Source organism: Lupinus angustifolius, unplaced genomic scaffold, assembly GCF_001865875.1.
Source record: "Lupinus angustifolius cultivar Tanjil unplaced genomic scaffold, LupAngTanjil_v1.0 Scaffold_10_103, whole genome shotgun sequence".
NCBI lineage: Eukaryota > Viridiplantae > Streptophyta > Magnoliopsida > Fabales > Fabaceae > Lupinus > Lupinus angustifolius.
In genome coordinates, this window is record NW_017718413.1 from 1 (window position 1) to 21228 (window position 21228).

General features: G+C 33.5%; 1 long non-coding RNA gene across 1 annotated transcript; it reads right to left on the minus strand.

The window, feature by feature from the left end:
- Positions 1 to 1082: 1082 nt before the first annotated feature.
- LOC109337768 lies at positions 1083 to 17365 on the minus strand. Its single transcript, XR_002106482.1, has 3 exons — positions 17351 to 17365; positions 15257 to 15261; positions 1083 to 1292 (listed from the first exon to the last, which is right to left on the minus strand). It is a non-coding gene; the product is annotated as an uncharacterized LOC109337768 (long non-coding RNA).
- Between the last annotated feature and the right edge of the window lie 3863 nt (positions 17366 to 21228).

A 21228-nucleotide genomic window follows, 5' to 3' on the forward strand; every position in this document is an offset into this window, starting at 1 on the left:
ACATCCTTGTGATATCATCCTTCACCGTGTTGCGAGAAATCCCTTTAAATAAAGGTTGTAATGCACTACAAAATTCCTTAAATAAGACGTGGTCAACCATGGACATTGGGTACTCATGAAAAATTATCATCTTCACAAGTGCGCGTCTTGGTTGAATGTATACGAACCAACCAACAATGATTCAGTACCTTTTTTTGCAGTTTTAAGAAGGGCTTGCTTTATATCTGAATTTGTACGACGTAGACAACTTTTAAAGTGATTATGCAAGTGTTTTGTTCCTTGACTTGGATCTCCCAATAGTCGCTTACCACAATAATTGTAAGCCGCTTTCCACTTTCCATCTTCCCTATGCCTCTTAAAATGATTCCAAACAGATGATCTTTGTTGTGGTTGAACTTCTTCAACATCATTTGGACTTGAACAATGAGTTTCATCTTGAATCGAAGGAACATCTACATTCATTGGAACTGAGTTTGATTCACCCACATTAGAGGCATTGGGAACTTGATCTTGCCCAACAGAGGCTTGCTCGGTAGACATACTGCAAAGATAGATACAACATGGAAATCAAAATTATATAGATAAAAAACTTAGTTCTAACTAAATACCAATTATATAGATAAAAAACTTAGTTCTAACTACCTATCCAATTATTAAACAGAGGCTCTCATTGTGGTACACTAAACATGCAGATCATGTACCGTGGGTATTATTTGAGTCAGTATAAAATTTCTGGCATACCATATAACCCCACAATATCATCTCAGTAGCATGAGAACATACACTTCTAGCCTTTATTTTTTTCTAAAATCAGCATTACATTATTTTCTTTGCCTTTAATTTCAAGCAGCCTTTAATTTCAAGCAACCCTACACAATGTATGCAACAATTTTAACATGTCTTAGACCAATTTATTACAAATTTCATCAAACTCAATGATGAGAATCTCTTCAAATCAACAACTTAGATTGTCCAAGAGAGTTAAACAAATTAGGTTGGCTGGTTTATCAGTATAAATTGGATCTGTAAGAGCTTCTATCTTTTTTCATACTTAGTGAGATGAACAAAGTTTGCATTTGAGCAATTTAAGTACAAAATACAAATTAATATGGTACTTACTATCAATAGTATATGACAATTTTCATGCCTCACAATTTATAAGATATTATAGAGAAACAATCATTCATCATTGTGTGATAGTACTATACAATTTAATATGTAACTGCTCATAAATATGCACACCCTGAACATCATGTAAGAACTGATCAAAGAGAAGATGAAAAAAAGGCCAACTTCCTAATTCAAACATACACAACCTCAGATAAAAACAAACATACACAAACATACACAACCTCAAATAAAAACAAACATACACTAATAGAAACAAAATGTTTATGATATAGATCTATCATTAAAGGAAATAATCTGAAACATATATATGTTATGTATAAGGAAATAAATTGAAGGAATGAATGAACAATGTACACAATGTAAGTGAGAGAGAACTTAAAATACAACAATGGTTGAAGAGAGAGAAACGAATATACCTATGCTTGAAGGCTTTAGAGAAGGGAATGAGAAAGTAAATTAGGTTTTAGAGAAGGGAATGACAAAGATTCAAAGAAAGGGGGTAAATAGGTTAGGGATTTGAGTTTTAGGGGAAAGAGGAATTTTAGTTCAGGAGGTTTTAGGGAAGTTCAAGTGTATGTGTATGGTAATGTATGAATTTTACTAAGGGTAATATGATAATTACACATACCGGGTACCCGCGGGTACAGGTACCACAATACCCGTGCCCGCCCGTTTGGGCTACGGGTATTTTAAAAACCCGTTTACAATATCCGCGGGTACCCGTTTGTGACCCGTACCCGTGCCCGTGCGGATTTTACCCGCGGGTACGGGTTTTTTTGTCATCCCTGAAGGGAGAAGACTTCTATTTATAACTTGAGATTTTTTCCAAGTTCCTCATCTCTCCAATGTGAGACTTGAGAGTTGTTTTTTTTCAAAACTCTTCTATGTGAGACTTGAGTGTTTTTTATATTTTACACCCAAAAGTTCTCACTAATGGTTTTCAACAAACCATGTTCCAACAGTTGTATTATGCTGGTTGGCAGAAATTTGATAAATAAACATTTAAGAACCATTTCTTCACTATTTATTCATGTTTGTTCGATTGAAACATTTCATCAAAGAAGATATGATTGTTAAAAAATGGGGAAACAAAGAGGTATCATGTTGTAACAAAGATATATTTCCAAGTCTAAGTATTCCATCATCAAGTAGGGATAAAAATTCAAACAGATCTGCATACTCTAAAGAATAGGAATGAAAATGGAAATGGAAAAGGGAATGATTTAAAGGCAATATGAACAATAAAAGTTAATTTTTTTACGTATCTTTTTGCATAATCAATTTTCACTGGCGATTAACTTCATATGGTTTCTTTGCCACAATTGACAATGCATGTAATCCAGATTACAATTTGAAAGGAAATGTATTGGTGATGAAAACTTTGGTTGATGTCACGAAGAGTGTCTGAATTACAGTCATAGTGGAATTACATACACCCATTCATAGAAAATTATTCCCTTATCAAAATAGAGAAATGAAGCGAACTAGAGTGACCTAAGGTGCAATTAACTGGTGGGAAGAAGAACCTATAAAAAATAAAATGAGAAATAAGTGTGAAATTAGGTAAAAAGAGAAGCATCAATTGTAGTTTGAGATTAGGGTGTGTGAGATAACTTGGAAGTTACTTCATAGATAGGGTCAAATTGGGAATATCACTTACTCCATCACAATTAACAATTGTAGTAGATAATTTGAATAGATTATTTTTAATTAAAGAATGTGGAAGAGTAATGGCTAAAATTGGAATAAAAAATTACTCCATTCATGACAATTAAAAGTTGTTATGTCATTAACTGATTACAAAATTAACATCCTTTAAGATGAATTCAAAATTAATTGATTACAAAATTTTATTAGATTGTTTAAAAAGACACCATCCCAACAAAATTAATGCAAATCTTTATATTTCATTTTTTTGTGTAATAATGGTTGCTTTTGTAAGTTACCGAGAAAAGGAAATGTAGAAGAATGGAAAGATGCTTAAAGGTGACATTGTTTTAAATTCGAACCCCATTCCCATTGCTTTCAAAATTGTCCCTTACCTTTGTACCTAACTAATACTATTGCGCCACTCATTAACCACACAATATTTCACAATGAAGGGAACTAGTGGGAATGGATGGCAATACTGCACATGGACAATGCGCATCGGCCTAGATCGAATTGTGTGGATGGCGACCTGGAACTTTGAAGAAGGAAGGATATGATGGAGAGGTTTGGCTTCACTGTGTGGAGGATAAAAACTCAAGATTGAGATGAGATTTTGAGTTAGAGTGGGAGAATAACCTAAGTTTAAGTTATTTACTAAAATAGCCTTGATAGGAAATTTAACTTAAGTTAATCAGTTAAGGATATTTTTGTCCATCTTTTTGGGTACACAATATTAACATGATCCTCCATAAAATAGGGTGGACTCATACTAACAAACCTCATAACAATAATAAGAATTTGTTAATATGAGTAATGTGTTTTTTCAGTTAAGTACATGTTAGCAATATGTACCAAAACATTTGGACGAAATTACCCCTGATGTTTTGTTGGAACATGTTTGATGATAAGGCTATTTTAGTAAATAGTTCTCTAACTTAAAAAATCCCCAAAATCTCTTTCTCTTTCCACGTTATCAAACCCTTTCTCCATCCCCTACTGACTGCAAACCCTACATCCTAAACCCACAAAAATCTCATCAAACTTCAATAATATTTATGACTAAAACAATACAACCCTTTTGATATTTCATATATTTAGACACAAACGAATTGAAGTTTGAATTTGGTAAAACCAAGGAATACCACAATTCAATATTTTCATAACCAACATACAAAAATTGTTTTTTTGATCCATTTGATAAAACACCATGCTTGTAACACTCTTCCCCGGGGAGAGAATAATGTTTTTTGGATTTTGTTTGTAGAGAATGTGCCTCCATGGAGAAAGAAAGAGATTTTTGGTTTTGTTAATTGAAGGAGTTAGTGTTGAGTAATGTAGTGGGTAGGGAATGAAGAGAGGGTTTGATAACATGGAGAGAAAAATAGATTTTGGGAATTTTTTTAATTTAGAGAATCTATTTACTAAAATAGTCTTATCATCAAACATGTTCCAACAAAATATTAGGGATAATTTCACCCAAAAAAATTTGGTATACAATGCTAACATGTACATAACTGAAAAAACATTACTCATGTTAGCAAACCCTTACTCCTCACATGTAAGTACAAGTTTAGCTCCGCCTCTATCAATAAATTAAAAGACTTTCTTTGGATCCCGTTTTTCACATAAGATGAAAAAACCTCATATTCAACCACTTCTCACATTTTGTGATTTTGAAATGATAGAATTCTAGACTAGATATATGACATCTCATGCTATAAAATTAAATTGTAGATGATGGATTGGTATCATATAAATGGTACATCAATTACATCATTGTATATTCAAAACATTTAATTTCAGCATATGTTTCCATTCACAATATTAAACTACGTGTTTAGAATCAATTTGTCTCATTCTTTTAATACAATTATTTCAACATTAATGAATGTTTTGAAAATTCAACTTCTGTATTGCAAAAATCCTGAGAACTTTATTGTAACGAAATAATGGATGCTATTAATTATCTCTTCATAATAAAAGTATCCAGTAATAATGTCATAATTAATTTTTGCTCTAACTATTTGTTTTTGAAATTTTGCACTAGATAATCTATATTATAATACTCCTTGCATTCTAAAAAGATCAGAAAATGATTATAAATGTTATTCCAAATAAAATTTACAATAATAAATGCGAAAAATAGAAAATCACACTCCTTACATAATGCTTATTGTGTTTTTTGACTAGTACACCATTTCTTTATCTATTATCACTATTTTTCCAATAGTTATGTGGGTTAAGAGAAAATATTAATTAATTCTAAAACCAAAAAATAATAATTAATCTACTTTTAAATTTCTAAACATAATTCATAAAAAATTCTCCAGAATGATAAATAATTTTACTTATGAGGCTCTACTAGGAAAGCCTTTCACAACCAATTTTCGCTTCTCACATAGGACATTAAGGTGAATAAAGATATGTTAACACAAATGATTTCTTAAATCATGTATCACATCAATAATAATGGAATACAAACAAAAAATAATGAATGTTTAAATTTTTTAATTAATATAATATATTTCTATTTTTGTGTGGACCTAGTAGGTGGAGTTAATTTATTTCCCTCTTTATATATTGTAGCAGAATTTTGAGGGTTCAAATGGGCTTGTTGATTTGAGATACCCCCTTGCACCAGGTTCCTTACATTGTTGCAGTTTATGTTATTTTGCTCGGAGTGTGATGGTGATATTCCTAATCCCCCTAGTGTTTCACTCCTTACCGTGTTCGTCCCTTGCCTTTCACTATTAATTTCTTCACCCCTTAAAATGTCTTCTATGTTGGAGGAAGGGTACATATCGAGGTGGGAAGATTTGGTAAAAAATATGGTCGTAGGAGGGCAACATGGAAGACGATGTATATTTTAGTGGTTGATGGCAGATCCTACTCATAGGTGATAGTTCCTATTCAACGAGTTACTTGAAAAGGTCCATAATAACGAGTCGGTAGTTTATGTGAACTTTGTCGTGCTAATGTAGTCTATCGATAGGGTTGTAGTCGGAGTAGAACCCAAACACCCAATTCAAAGGTACATTCCTTCCTCTGTGTGTCGACATATGATTTCATGCGTTGTTTTCCTTTGTAAAGATTTGACTTCAAGTTGCTTTATATTTGTGTTATTTCAAGAAGACACTCATCCAAGGTTGTGATGAACACGTTTCCTGGATGTAATCCTTCATAGTTGGTGGATCCTGCCCATAAAGAGCCTTGAAAGGCGTCATTCCTATAGCAGAATGCTTAGTGATAATGTACCAAAACTCAGCAAGGTGTAGCAGGGGGAACCTTCCTTTCAGTTTCTCTGGTGTGAAACATCAGAGGTATCTTTCGAGACAACGACTCAAAACCTTCGTTTGTCTATCAGATTTCGGGTGGTAAGCTGAGCTAAAGCAAAGACAGCTTTGTAACTTAAAATATTCTTTCCAAAAATTACTTATGAATATTGGATCCTGATATAAGACAATGGAGCATGGTGCGCCATGCAAACGATAAATGTTTACTATAAATCTTGATGGTAGTTGAGATGTCGTAGAGTTGATTGGCATGGCCACGAAGTGGGAAAATTTTCGTTAATCAATTGACCACCATCCAAATGATTGTGTGACTGCAAGATGGGGTTAAGTGTGTCATAAAGTCCATGGCAATATCTTCTCATACTTGTTGCAGGATTGATAGTGGTTGTAGTAGTACTTGTTTTGAGATCGACCAATATTTATTTTTTTGACATATCATACACTGTCTAATATATGATTTTGTTTCCTTGTACATGCATGACCAATAAAAGGATGTAACCAATCGTGCCATATTGGGTTTCGAGCCCGAGTGACCAGCCGATGGGGTCGAGTGGAATTCCTTCACTAGTGTTTCTCGCAAACCTTGAATGTCAGTTGACAAAATATTGTGTGTTTGACAAAATATTGCTAACCAATTATTGTCCTTCTGTAGTGGTATAGGATGTTGTGAGTTGTTGCAAGATGAGCAGGACTGGTGAGGAGATACTGGCCAGCAAGACATCATCGACCGCGAAACATCTAGACAATGAATCAACAGCATGATTCTCTTTTCTAGGCTTGTAAAAAAATTTCATATACAAATCCCTGCAATTTAGTAGCCCATTTTTGCTGCTCGGGAGTTTGGAATGTTTGTGTCATCAAGTGTTTCCAACTTTTCTAGTCAATGAAAATGCAAAAATAGTGACCAATGAGGTATTGTCTCCATTTTGTACTGATTTTGTGACTACATACATTTCTCTGACGTAGGCTGAGGCAGCTTGCATGTGCAATGACATTTTTTTGCTGAAAAAGGCTATGAGGCGGCCTTCTTGTGATAGAACTGCACCAATTGAAATGGTCGATGCATCTAATTCGATGTTAGAAACTTTGGAGAAGTTGGGAAATGTGAGCACTAGAGCGGAAGACATTATTTTTTGAAAAGTTGTATAAGTTGTTTGTATTATTGTAGACCATGTAAACTTCCCAGATTTTAGTAGACTAGTGAGAGGAGAGGTGGGTGTAGCGTATTTCTTAATAAAACGACGATAAAATCTGGTAAGGCCAACAAAACCACAGAGTGCTGTTCGTGATCGCAGGGGAGGCCACTCCATGATGGCCTTGATCTTTTCTGGATATGGTTCTACTCCATTACCAGATAGAATATTCCCCGAGTAATCCACACGACTAACTCCAAAATTACACTTGGATAATTTTGTAAAAATTTGGACGTAGATAATACGCTTAAAATTACACGTAAGTGTTCTAAATGATCAGTGAAAGACTTTCTATAAATCAAGATGACGTCAAAGAAAACTAATATATTTTCTTAGGAATGGTCATAAAAAAGCCATTCATGGCAGCTTGAAAAGTTGATGGCCCATTAGTGAGCCCAAATGACATCACTAGGAATTCATAGTGGCCGCTAGCAATGTAAAATGTTGTTTTGTGGGTATCAGCTAGATCTAGACGGATCTGATGGTATCCTGACTTGAGATCATTTTTGTAAATTTTTTTAGCACATGTTATCTCGTATACTAGTTCATCAATGGTAGGTATGGGAAAGTGATTCTTGACTTTATGGCATTATGATTTCGATAGTCGATACAAAAACGCCATGAACCATCTTGTTTTGCTTACCAATAATACTGGTGAGGAAAAAAAGGCCTGTACTAGGTACCATGATGCCTTCTTGTAACATTTATGGCAATAGATTAGCCATTGCTTCCTTTTGGGAATGCGGGTAATGATAAGGTCTTACGTTAACTAGTGATGTATTGTGTAAGAGAACTATTTTATGGTAGTGTGGTCTAGGTGGGGGTAGGCCTTTTAGGGTGGAGAACACATCAGAAAATTCCTCTAGCAAGGAGTGAATGTCTAGGTGGTGTTCCTTGGGGTCGATAGTGAGGGTGTGGTATGAGGAAAATTCGGAATTTGTTTGCTCGTGTGGGTGTATTGTCACACATAAAATATCTACAAAGGCATCTCCTTGTGATAGGCGGTGAAGTTGGTGAAAGGAGGCTAGTGTTGGGGCGATAGTGTTTTGGCTTGTGAGGATAAATGGTTTATGATTATGAGTAAAAGTCATAGATGTGACAGAGAAATCAGAATTCACTGCTCCCAATGTACATGCCCAGTCAATACCTAGATATGAATAGGCAATATGTAGAAAGGGATGTGAAAGATTTGCTGCTGCAAACTGATAGGTGTATTTTTACACAATCATTATAGTAGATCCTTTATCCATTCCCCACCATTATTGGGAATTTGGGGTTGGTGAGATTGGTAATTGGAGAAATTGAGACACACGAGGTTGCATCACATTATGAGAGCTGCTTGTATCCACCAATATTGTGATAGGGTGGCCATTAATACTCCCATGAAACTTTAATGTCTTTGGTGAAGGGTTGCCTTGGAGGGCTTGGTTAGGTAAGTAAAAATGAATCACTTCCGGATTGACTATGGGTTTTGATTCCTCTATGATAGTTGGGGGTTTAGTAGGGTCCTCTATTTAATATTAAGAATTGTTTTTGTTGGCAACGATGTCCTACAACGAATTTTTCATCACAATTGTAGCATAATCCTTGGGCCCTTCACTCTTGCATTTGAGTAGTTGGCAATCGTTTAATAGAGAGTGATGTGGTACTATTATAAATGCTTGCACCTGAAACAGACTCGACCGTATGAGTGGTTGGTGTTGCTATTGTAGTACGTGTATAACACCATGTGGTTGATTTAGTAGCAACAATTTTACTTTCCACCAATTTTGCTAACCTAATTGTGTGTGTCACCAAAAAAGGTTGTTGTATAGCTAGTTCTCTTGCAATTTCTAGATTCATACCCAATATAAAGTAATTCAAAGTCATTTTGGGTGTTAGCCCAACAACTTGATTTGATAGACACTCAAATATGGTTTGGTAGTCTGTCACAGTGCTAGTTTGTCGTATTTTAAATAACTCAGCCTGTGGATTTGCAAATGTTGATGGTCCAAAACGTACTAACAATATTGTAGTGAACCCTTCTCAACTAGTAAGTTGACTAGTGTTAAACGTTCATTTATACCAACGTAATGCATTATCTTTCATGGAAAATGTCACTAGTTCCACAAAGTTGGAATGGTGTCACTTAGTATAAGTTGAAATATTGTTCTTCTAGAAGAAACCAATATTGTTGTTCTGATCCATCAAAATATTGTAATTTTAACTTTGGAGGTTTAATATTACCTGTGGGTGGAAAGTAACCTGATCCATATGGAAGAGGGTGTAGAGGTCGCGGTGAAGACCCATTGAGAGGTGGTTGTGGTGGGAATTGAGAATTAGTTGTGGTTAATTGGGCTACTTTTCCTACTAACTCAGTGAGTACACTTTCCATTGTCTCTTGCCTATCAAAAATGGAAGAGAGTTTTTTCCAATACAGTGACGTTGGAATGGTCATCCATGTTTGAGTGAGTGGAAAAGGAAGGAGAGTATTAGGATTTAGGAAGCATGAAGAACAGCAATATGAAAACATCAATGTTAGGGAGTAACAATAGTAATTTAAGAAAAATTAGGATTCTAATAAACTATGAAAATATTAAAAGAGATGACATTTTATTCACGCTTTTAAATGAGGGTTAACCTCACTTAAATAGTGTTGAATACAATCTTAAATTTATAAACCTAATCTCAATCTACTTATTTGAAAGCTAATCTGAAATATTCTTGAAAATAAAAACTATATTTTCCTAATTATATGAGATAATCTTTAAATTTAGGAGGGAGTGATATGCTGATGAGACCTCTATTATTGTGGTTGGGCCCAGACGGCCAACACAATCCAAATCCTCAATTCCTTACCGATTTCCCATTTATTGACATCAATTCAACGCTATGGATTTTATTGTTTAAGGCTTTAACTCTCTCAAATCAATGTAATGCTGGACGTGATGATTGGTTTACAACTTTTATCCAATTAATTATTATTGGTTTATTTTTCGTGTGTGATTCAGGTTTTCTTAATACAACTAGGCATGATCAGATTGAATTTAATCAGGCAAGACTGCTGCAAACTGTGTATTTGCCTTTGCTCTTCAATCAAGAATATTGAGAAGCATTCAATCCGTAAGCAGCAAGAAGCTTGGGAGATGGTGACACAATACTAGGTTAGTTTCTTTATTCTATAGTGACTAAGAGACATAGATTCAAAGCTTGGAAATAATCTCTTCATATGTGAGATAAAGATGCATAGATATAGTACATGTGCACTATGTAGTTGCCCCTCTTATGGTATAGTACATGTGGTACATTTAATTTTTTATGTGCACTACTACATTTTTTGTCGTCGGCAAAGCCTCTAATTTAAACATTTCAAAACAATGGTCTTAAAGTATAATATGTCACAGTTTTTATATTGTTCTTTTATTTGTTAATGTTTTTACATTTTTGGCCTAAGACAACACCTTCACTTTCAATGGTTTCAAAACCATGGTCTTAAAGTACAATAAGCGATAATTTTAGATATTGTTCTCTTATTTGTTAGTTGTTTACATTTATGTAGTACGATAGGCCACAATTTTTTATATTGTTCTCAAAATTGTTGCCTATTGTACTTTAAGACCACAATTTTAAAACTATTGTCTATTCATTATATTTGACCATAGCTTTTATGTGTAACCTATCATTTATCAAAAAAAAAAATTGTCTATTAAATTTATTCATTTTAATTTGTTGAACACATTTAATTTACTCAAAGGTTCATTTGCAAACCTAAGGTGAAACCCTCACCATGTTAAACTTAACGACATCAAACATGCCAGCATCAAGCATTGAGATGCGCCATGATAGCCAGTTGAACGAGGGAAACATATGCCTAGGCTTGCGCCAAGACTGAGCTAAGATGTGCTAACATCGTGCCAAGTCAAGTGAAGACTTGGCCATGATGCGCCCAAACCTGGCCAACAATACTCGGTCAAGCAACATGACTGATCAACACCAAGATGCTAGTTTCACGATCACAAAGCATCAAGATCGTGCCAACAACGTTATATAGCGTCAGTGACTCGCACCATGATTCAAGTCACACTGTCAGCCAAGACCATCTAAGCTCGGTCATTTGTATGTGCCAAGATATTACTTTTAAGGTATGAGTTGCAATGGGTTTAGAGTCTTTTGAAAGGATTGCAGCGACAAGATATTAGGCGGTCAAGCACACCATCAAAGAATTTGGAGGAGTACGACAAGTATTTCTATAGCTATGTTTTCTATCTCATAGTCTAACAATGGAGCAGAGTCGTTGTTGTTGAAGAGGAAGAGAAAATATGATTTTATCATTTTTCCTCAACTAATTTATTTAAAAATATATTTTTGTATTTTAAAATATTAACCCTTAAAAATGACTTGCCAAGTGCCATAATCTTAATTCAGTATTGGCCTCTCCATTACTAGAGAATCTAATTTTGTTAGTTACATTGTCTGTTTGTTAGGGATGACTAATTTACTTTTTCTTGAAAAATTGGAGCTATTGACATAATTGTTGCGAGATCTCCTTTGAAAATAGATTCTATGTCATCTTAAATATTTAGAAGTCCTGGGCCCCGATTTTCGGCTGCATGAATTTGATTAGTGTCGCGCCCCAATTTTCGGCTGCACAACTTTGATTAGAGTTGCCACTACATTTTATAGTTAAAAATGTAGAAGAATCTTTTAAGCCCAATTACCCTGGGCTTTTGAATTTTTGATATCCAGGTTCGGGAGTCGGTTACAAGGTAGGGAAGGTATTAGCACCCTACCCGTCCGCTTTAAGCGGTACCATTCATTAAGATGTATGACTCTATTGCTATTATTATTATTATTATATTGAATTATTTGATTAATTAACTAATTGTTGTGAAGAAGAAAATTATTTATTTTTATTATTAAGCCTGACAATATTGACTTTGGTCCTACGTACCCCTATTAAGGGGATCAAGGCTTACGTAGTTCTTTAAGTAGAAAATGGTTTGTTGGTTGAGATGTTTTAATTAAAGAAAATATATTTTTAGTCAAAAGTACATATTTCGTAAGTGTTGTTTATTATTGAAAAAAAAGTTTTTATTTGGTTATTTAAGAAATGGAATAAATTGATTTTGAGATTTAATCGATTGAAAAGAAGCGGCGTAGCGCGACCTTTCGATGATGATATGAGAAGAAAGAGGCCTCAAAGGCAATCTTCTCTCCATCTTTGATTAAATCTCAAAATTAATTTATTTTTTTGAAATGGTTTAATTGAAAAGTATATTAAAGTGATTTGTTTTACATTTTAAATGTTTATTAAATTACTTTTAGGAGATTATTATTCTTTATTAACAATTGTTGGATAATTACAGAAGAAATGCAAAAAATAATAAATAAAATGATAAAATTAATAAAAACAAAATATTAATTACTCATAAAATAATGATATGATATTTATTTATATCCATTTTTCTAAAATAAAAACTTCCATTTTTATATATAATATCCTTATTATATTTTATATGGTAATTAATAAATTGTCAAAACCAAATTAATTTTTCAGATTTAATATTGCTAATATAGTAGGTAAAATAATTAATTAGAAACCATTAAAACACCTAAACATAGCATGAACCTTACACTATATAAGCTAGGATAGAGTGTGACTTGCCTAAAGTATGGGAGACACGTGGCAGAACATGATTGGTGAAGCGCTGCTACTAGACACCGTGGGACACGTTTCGTTACGTGGTTGGCTGAAACAGGTGGGTGTAGGGTGCCAAGAATGAACTCGTGCGCGAGGGATCCACGCAGTGATTAGTGGCTTGGATTGGGTGTGGGCGAGTGCTGTGAAGCGGCGTGCACTCGCTGGCGTGGCGTCTTTTGATTAGGTGAGGACGAGGCTGCACAGACGAGTCTATGCACGCTGCAGCATGGGAACCTTTGTTCCTGCAGTAGTTATGTTCTGGTGTGTGCGGTCTCACCGAAAATGGACGCGTGTCGCAACGTGATTGGCTGACGCAGAAGTCAAACGAGACGTGTGACAGGTAAACGGATCCAACGAACGAGATGCGAGGACAGGGAGGGTGCATGCGAATAACCATAGGCGTGGCTATACTGGATCACGCGGTATGAAAAAGGACTCTCTCCTTCTCACAGTGACTGAGTTATTTTGCAAAGGGGTGTTTTCACTTAAAAACTAATTTTTTTGGGGCCTTTTTACCTCTACTAAACCCACCTATTTATAATAAAAATGCTTAACCCTAATCCCTAAAATTTTGTTAACTGAACCCTAATTTTGTTAGCCCATTATCACTACTTTTAAGGGATTTAACTCACCCACCAAGTCAGATTTGACTTGGTATTTGTATTATTTTTGAAAAATCTAATTTGAAACATAATTAAATATATTTTAATTACTTTTTATATTCTATAAAATCTGAAAAATAAATAAATAATTATCTGAAAAATAAAATATAAAAAAATAAAATATTTTTCTGGCAAATAAAATATAAAAAAATATTTTTTGTTTATTTGGTATTTAAAAGTGAGTTTTAAGAACATTTATCTTATTTCTATTTTAAAATTCAAATTTAATCATAAAAATAAAATAAAAAATATTATTAATTATTTTTTGCTTATTTTATAATAAAATTCAAAAAAATGAATAAAATAATGATACAAGATTATTTTTATCCATTTTTTTCTTAGAAAAACGATTATGAGCTTTTTAGGGTCAATTTTAATTTAACTCTTTTTAGTTAATTTTATTATTTTGAATTTCGGGTTAACCCAATCACTTAGATATGGGAACCTTATCGACATAGATTTAAAATTATTACTCATTATATTTCCACCATACCACGGTTTTAATTATTTTTATTTATTGAAATTAAATAAATAAAAAATGTTCTATTATTTATAATTTAAGTATTTTGGGCTTTATCTATGCCGGACAAAAATTGAGCGTTCACAAGAAGTCATTTTTATTCATGTGCGCGGATGTTCTTATGCAGAGATAGTGTGAGTATTTTTATTGAAACTAATGCTTAGAGATCTACCAATTAGCATTACCAGAAAACACTTCAGAAGAAATTTAGTTTTACCGGAAAACACCAAGAATGCATTGACTTTTCACCTTCAGTTATATTGTACCTTGGTTTCATGTTCTTTCTCGGAATTTTTGTGACTATAGACACTGTGCATGCCCTTTCTCATAATTCATTAAGAAACATGAGGAGATTCAATGGAGAGAAGCAGATGCTAATTTTGCTGTTGAATAAACTGGCTAGAGACAGTTTATCTATTAATTTGAATGTCATTTTCTCCATGCAAAGACTATTTGTCACTTTCTCAATGTTTTAATGCATAGAGGTGCAACACATTTTAATAATATGCATATATTTGGTTCTAATAGTTTGCTTTTTGGGTTTTGTATATAGGATTGTGTTGCAAACTTGTTAATCATGCTCCTTTTCTCACAAATCATTTTCATTACTAGCATCTTAGATACAAATCATTTTTTATCTATGATCTATCATGTATGTTTATTTATTTTTTTGTCATTTAATTAAATTTAATTATAAATTGTAATTAAATATTATTGTCCCTCCTAAAATTTTAATCAAGATCCGCCACTAACTGTTAGTATATACATATTAAATCCATATTTTTATTGGAATTTTATGAGATTTAAGGGAGTCACTATTTCTCTATCATAGTATGTACCTTGGGAATATCAATCATCTACAAAGTTTTTTAAGCTTGTATCATTGTTCAACTAAGGATTTTGAAGAAACAGATATAAAACTCAAAGAATGTGTTCCTTATGCTCACTTTTCACCTTTCTTTTTTAACTTGTTTTCGAAAGTTTTCTGGCATTCAATTATTAAGAGAAATGTTTTAGGGTTGTAGAGCAATCTTATGATGGAATTGGTGAAGGTCTAAGATCAATGTGAACCCCTATGAGATATGAATGGTTTCTTTTGTGGTCACTAATAGTGCATATTTAATTACCTTAACTTTTGTATGAGCTATTCATTAAGGATCCTTAACGAACTTTTTGAATTTTTACATGTTTTTTCTTTCACATTTCGACCGATAAAATGTTTTATTTTAATTTGTCTCTAATTATCTTATATTTTAGTCAAATATAGGGAATGTTGCATTAGTTGTATAGAAGAGTGTAATATTTTATTTAGTAATTGAAGGTTAAGAGAAAGTTGTTCAAAAACTACCCTCTTCGGGGTACTTATACTTTGTTGGTAATCCAGAAATAATCTCCTTTTGTAATGTCTAGGCTCAAATGGTGTGACTAGGAATATCTTCTAACTCTTTGAGAATTATGAAGAAGCCTTCTATCTTCAAGAAAATTTGGCCAAAGATCCACCCCATTTTGGGTCTTACATTTGGATCATTCTCCTTATCAATTTAATTATTTAATCAAATGTCTCATATTTATGCATAAATTAGCTTTTGTTTTGTTTTTCGATGAATGTGATAGGTCGATTGTAGTATGACTTGTGAATTTCCATGATGCAATGGATTATCATGTACAAATTAAAAATAATATATGTGTAGTAAGGTTGTTTGGGTTGTTTAGGGGAGATAAGCATTTGCATGATATATAGGGGTATTGTGTGTACTGGTTGGATATGAGTTTGGGTATGAGAGTGAGGCTTTAAAATATGGGTTTATGTGATAATTGAATTTCTTGTAGTTATGCTCATTACTCAGATTATTGGTTTTTGTTCCTTCGCTTTCATGAAATATGGTCCCTTTCTTAACTTTGAGTGCTCATCAATAATCATTTCATAATTTAGACTATTGTCAATCATCTCTACTACCTCTATCAAACTGTAAAAGCTTAACGAGGCATTATCTATCAAACAATCATAGTAAGAATTTTGAAGAGTGTCTATGAATATGAATATGTGTGTACTCCTTGAAGCTTTCATTATTTTCTTCGACACAATGGGCTTTTACCGGGAGCAACATCCTCATTGTAGTCTTTGACGAATGGATTACTTAAATCCATGAAGGTTCTAATGTTAGTATTTTCAAGGTTAATGTACCACTAGATGACAACTCCAACCAGACTATCTTGAAAATAGTGGATCAACAATGTGATTATCATGATAGGTAGACATCTTTTGCACGAGCATGTGCAGTTGGATTTTAGGATATGTAGTACCATTGTATTTCTCAAAATTTAACACCTTGAACTTTTGGGATAGAAAAACGTCAAAGATTAAGCACATCTCATAGGCATTTTTTAGATTTGGACAATTTTCTTCTTATGTTTCTCTCAATCTTTTCTCTGAGGTTGATTTTTTAGCTCTTCTTCTCCCTGGGCTCAAGGATTACCACCATAAGGGAGGTCATGTGCTGCAACTCCATTGTAGGTTTCGGTGGACTAGACATTTTGTGAGGCAGACTTGTAGCTAGGTTGGTCCTCTAAGGAGGTTCATAAGTAGGATATCATCCTGGTAGGTTAAGTTGTACTATTTTCAGAACTTCACTCTTTAGGATATTGGATCCTATCTTGGAGTGGTTTAGCCATGACTACAAGATATGGACTGTTATGATGGGTCGACAATTGTTATATAGTTCAGGATAATCTGAGGTAAAGATGGGTAGCATTAAGTTTTTACTATGAATAATATTACCCTTAAGGCGATGAGTCTTACAAAGGGTATGTCTTTTGTAAGCTAATGGTTATATTTATAGAATAATTATACCAAATTACATTGATATCTTATGCCAATTAGACAGGTGGTGGTGGAGTCACTTTATCTAAAGGACAAAAGTCTCAATTCTTTATGAAAAATAAAAATGGTGATAGATAAAACTGAAAGTATGCTTCAAATGTCCTACATCAGGTACACCATACAAGGTTTTTGTCTAAAAGCCATAGTCTATCTACAAAGATCTAGGGCATATTTATTGTAGACTCTTTAGAAGGTTCTAGAATTTTATAAGGTCCTCAAACTGAACCTCATCTCATCTCGAAAGAAAGAAAACCTAAATATCATGGGCTAGAAAGGAGAGATATGCTTAAACTTCTAACTCAATACTTGTAACAATCTGACTAATCCATTCTACCAATACCAAAGATGACACAAGGTCATTATTGACAAAGAAAGCATTCATCATATCAAAATATATCTATAATATCTAGGTATAAGACATATGTGTATAAAAACGCTAGTGTACAATATTGTGTGCTCGAAAGCATACAAACCTAATTTTTTAAAAACTGAGTAAACATAGACAAATAAGTAAATGCAATTATATTAATTAAATGAAATCAAACATGTCGAAAGGGTCTTATGGTCCATTAAAACAACAATTCTAATCATTACTCATTTAATAAAATAAAAGTCACGAGTGCATTTGTCAGATATCACACCCCGATTTTTACTTGTATCATCAGTTACTCGACTTATGAGGAAAAAGGAGAGGAAATACCACCTTTTCCAAATGATTCGGAAACATCACCATATTTATGCTGGTAAAACAGGTACAAATCTTTGTACCTAATTTTGGAATTCATAGGTCATTAAACTAGAGCTCTACACTCGAGATTTGAGTGTAGATTGGAGAATGTATTAGCATTTCGTATGCTCCTATTAAAATGACACTTGCACTAATGGCTGGAACTAAATTATACCCTAAACTTGTTTATCAATTTGAATTATTTATTTATTTACAAAGGACAAAAAAAAATTATTTATTTTTGTGTCTACCAAAAGTTTATTTTGTTCCTATGTCCTAGGTGCAATAGGAAAATTAAGATCACTTAGTTCTGGATATAAATTTAAACTCAGACTTCCAAACAAATTTCAACTGAGAACTATGTAGTATAGATTTCTCTATTGCACCTAGGGATAGGTAGGAGCAAGATGAGCTCTTTTGAGCGAAAAATTGGGCATAACTGTGAGTTTTCTACATTTTAAGCGAAAAACATAATGATGATTCCAAATCTTTTGGGAGAGGTCGAAATTGAAGTCACCTCTTCCTTAGTCCTAGAGTCGACATTGAACCGAAAATCAGATCATGACTATGAAACTAAACATTGATGACTCTGAAACTCTTACTTTGTCTAGTGTGACAATTACTAATCCCTTGTGTAACTTTTAGAGAGTTATGAAGGCCTTGGCGGGTGTGTAGGTAGAAAATTAGTTTATTTGGTGTTTTCTAGTATGTATATATTAAGGAATAAAGAGTCTATTTATAGTTGAAAACATGTGCTTTAGGCTAAGGAATATTCCATGAATATGCTCTATATTAAAATGCTAATAAAATATTTCTTTATTTCACATATTATAATATATTTATTTTAAAATTTTAAAATATTGATAGAATTTCTTATATTTTAAAATTTTAATAGGATTATATTTTAAAATAAGGATAAAATATTTATTTTATCTCTCCTGCTCTAGTATATAAATTAGGTGAGACAAAAATAAATATTTAAAATGGGCATTCATCAGAGTTGAAAGAGAATAAAGTATCACTAAATAAAATATCAGATACTTTATTTAAAGAGATTTTATTTCAGTTATGTAATCAAATTTTTGGGACATCTCACTTACATCCTAATGAAGTAAATAAATAATAATAATGTAAAAAAGATACCTGATAATATTTAAATTGTGAGATTTCTTAGTTAGGCCTCATATTGGCACAATATGATAATTATATAAAATATGTACTTAAAATCATTTGATACCACAAAATATAAGTCAAAACTGATTTACGTATGAAAATTTTCATACTTTTCAAATCAAAACGATTCATATAAATAATTACAACCAACATAACTTTCTATTTTTTGAATGAACATCAGTTTTATTGTATCACAAGTTTTTTTAATTTAAAATATATTGTTTAGAGGGCCTATTGGGACATTCTTATTAGTTTAAAAACTTCAAAGATAATACCATAACTATTCTTACAAAAAATTAGAAATTAAAGGAAAACATAGAGACCAAAACGTTAAATAAACCTAAATATTAGGGGTGTAATTGGTGACGGCTTAAATGGCAAAACCGGTGGAACCGATCCAAACCAAATAATAAAATGTGGTTAGGTTTTGTAGTTCAGTTATTTTTTTAAGGAACCATTTATGTTCGTTTTGGCTCATGGTTTTATAAATTTAGGATTATCTTACATAATATATTTTAAATTAACATGATAAATTTATTTCAATAACTACACCCTAATTATATACTTCACCTATAAAAACAATTTTGCGTGAGTCAATTATTTGAATGTTCAAGTTTAAAAAATAAGATTGAACAATTATCCTACTCAATTATATTCAAATGCAAATTACAAATCTAATACAACTGTTTCATGCTAGTTATCTAAGCATCCTAACCAGCTGGGATGGTCGCATATACGACCGGTCAACTAACATTTCATGGTCGGCTCTGAAGGTCCACTTGGCCGACCATGCATTCCATGTTAGTCAAGCTACCTTTGCTCCTTGGGTGACTAGGAACCAGGTAAGGCTAGACAAGGAGCTTAATTGCACACCTCACATCTACTTGAACATGGTGGGCAACTTTTGGGGTCACCATCCTGACGTCCCACTCGCCACGCCTCCTAAAAATCTCACTTACCCTTCTGCCACACGACAAGAGCAGAGTGCAATACGATTGTCAAGACTACGAAGGCATCATCCGAGGATACAATGATCCTTTGGTCTTTGCCGCTAAATTAAACAACAAGAAGATTGACCGGATCCTTGTTGACCAAGGAAGCTCAGCAAATGTCATGTTTCTCAATCTATTCACCAAGCTGGAACTGAATAACCGAAATCTACTACCTTATAACGGTTAATTAGTAGGCTTCACCGACCAAGGTGTAGTCCCACGGGGCTACATGAATGGTTGCCTAACAATCGACAACCAACCCCTAATCAAAACGATCCAGACCAGATTCATGGTCATCAATTGCCAATCGGCCTACAATGCCATTTTGGGTCGTCCAACGCTCAACCGCCTTGAAGCAGTTATCTCCGTATCACACATGTGCGTGAAATGTCTTTCTTTCGATCTCTACGTCTATGTAGTTCGTGGAGATCACGACAACACCCAGAATTGCTACCAATTATGTCTTCAACCCAATCAGACAACAAGAGCGGAACCAATCCCAATGAAGAAAATGTCAAGAGTACACCTCACAGAACTGGATGCTCGAGCCGATGAGGGCGAGTTTTGTCCATAGTTGGAAGGAGAGAAGACCTCTTTACAACTGGAACCGCTAGAAACCAACCTAGTATACATCGACAACACCCTTCTAGAAACTCATAAGGTCAAGCTAATAGAGTGTTTAAAAGCCAATAAAGATATTTTTACTTTGTCTGCGTCTGACATGCCTAGAACTGACCCTTCAGTAATATGCCATCGACTGACGACCAATCCAGGGGCAAAACCGGTTGCCCAATGATGAGCAATATATTACACACTTTTCATAACCTTAATTTAGCATGATTGATTATTCTTGGTGCCTAATTGACTTTGTTTCACATGGGTTAGTGTTTTAGACTTTATTGGACTAATATTCCTAAAATGAGTTAATTTGGGATTATTTCGCCTGATTAAATCTATTATCATTTTCAGATCACATTTGGCACCAATCGCATTTTGGGCATTATGGAAGTCGAGGATATGTGCTGAAGTGAAGATTGTATTTTTATCTTAGGAGTCTTTTTATTGTAATTTAGCTTTGGGCCCATTGTTTAGGCCCAATTTTGTTTTATGAGTGTTGGAGGGGTTAAATTCGGATTTCCCACTCCAAACACACACACTTTACTTTTCCTCATTTTGAAACATAAAAACATTTTCGTTTTCCCTCTTTTTGCTCTGCTAGGGTTTCACTCCTTCTTCATTTTTCATTTTCGGTTTGTTCTTCCATTACCATGGAAGGCTAAATTTCTGAACTAAGTTCCTTTGGTAATGTATCACAACTCTTGAGGT